Raw genomic sequence first — 1,985 nt, forward strand, 5'->3', positions numbered from 1 at the left:
TACGCCTGCCCCTTCTAATTTAAATGTCTGTGTTCCAATTCAGCTTTTTCTTCAGTGGTTGTTGTTCTTGGTTGCACACTACAATCACCTGAAAGCCTTTAAAAATACTGTGCCTCGTCCTGTCCCACCTCACTACCCTTGCCCGCACATCTATAAGGACTTATTGAATTGATCTAGAATGCGGCCTGAACGCTGTGAGTTTAAAAAGCTCCTCAGATGATTCTAATATATGTCATAGGGTGACTAATACTTCATTTAGAAATTTTCTTCCAACCTAGTGAGACCAGATGTCAGTTCCTTCCCAGAGATCAGGACTGGCTGCATAATGTATGGTACACAGTACAAAATAAACATACAGAGTAACTTGTTTCAGAATTGTTAAGCATTTCAAGACTGCAACAGCAGAATATTAAACCAAGAATGGAACCCTTCTAAACATGAAACACTATGCACAAGTGGCAGGCCAAATAAACTAGCCCTGCCTGACATGTACTGGTAATTGTTAAGGGTTTGTAGTCTTGTGGATTATTCTTTTCTGCCATAAGTTTCTGTCCTCCTATTCAGTCTCTTTAGCCCACTCACCAGTTTTTTTGTTTTTGTTTTTGTTTTGTTTTGTTTTGTTTTTGAGGCAGAGTCTCCCTCTTTCACAAGGCTGGAGTAAAGAGGCAAGATCTTGGCTCACTGCAATCTCCACTCACAGGTTCAAGCGATTCTCTTGCCTTGGGTTCCTGAGTAGCTGGGATTACAGGTGCATGCCACCGCACCCAGCTAATTTTTGATTTTTTTTTTTTTAGTAGAGACGGGGGTTTCACCATGTTGGCCAGGATGGTCTCAATCTTCTGACCTCATGATCTGCTCGCCTTGGCCTCCCAAAGTGCTGAGATTACAGGCGTGAGCCGTCACGCCCATCCTCAGAATTCTTAAGATTTCATTATATTGTCATCACTCACCACCTCTGCTATGATGGGTAAAGGTGGTGTTACCTGAGTCATAGCAGAATCTTCTCTTTCCTTGGCTTCCTTTTCCAAAAGTGTCATTGTCCTCTTTTTCTTACTTTATTGTTGCTGAAAAATATTTATAATTGATTTTGAAAAGTGTGTTTTAAACTTTATTTTAATAGGTGTTGGGGAAAAGAGATTCTTAGATCTGGCTTTACTACATTTTTACCCACTATACAGTTTACAATTTTGATTTTCTCTATTTTAATATAATTTGTTGTATTTAAGTAATGAAATAATTTTAAAATTAAAATTAGCCAAAACGAAGAGAATTAGAAAGATCCTAAAGCCCCCATTGTACAAGAAATGCGTGTTCTTAAAACAAATCTCCCATTTTGGGATAAAGAAAAATGAAGTCTAACGTAACTACCAGATAATTAATTCAGCAGGACTTTCTGAACTTATTTTCTTACAGTCATTTATTCCCATTTCCATTATAGTTTCTTCTCTCTATCAGCTCTTCCAGAAACTTTCATAAAGGACACCATAAGATTCACCTCTGGAAAGAGATTTAAGAATTATAGAAACATAGTCCCTAATAATCATCATGTCCTTCAAGATGAATTCAGTTTTGACTTTTGGGCCAGGATTGCAACCAAATATCTGAACCCTGCACTTCTTTCCCTTAGAAAAGATGGAGCTGTCAGCACCTCTGGCAGGCCTCTGTATCTAATACTCAGCTGACCTTGTGGCGTGCAGTGGATTTACTGCACACGGTGAGTGGGGAAGGAGCCAACATCACTGTGAAATAGTGCCGTGTCAAATAAAGTGGGAGAAATGCTGCTCAGTCAGGCTCTCAGGAAGACTTTAATCCTCACAAGACCAGGGCTGAAGTTTATATAAGAAGCAGATGTGAAATCTCCTCTGAGCATTTAGCTGACAGCAATTCAACAAGAACAAACTGGAAAAGAAAATTATGTTCACTAATGTGTGATGTCTAATAGTGAGCCTAACAGGTTAATATGGTTCTAGTTGGTCTAGGACAAT

This window comes from Callithrix jacchus, chromosome 2 (assembly GCF_049354715.1).
Source record: "Callithrix jacchus isolate 240 chromosome 2, calJac240_pri, whole genome shotgun sequence".
Classification (NCBI taxonomy): domain Eukaryota; kingdom Metazoa; phylum Chordata; class Mammalia; order Primates; family Cebidae; genus Callithrix; species Callithrix jacchus.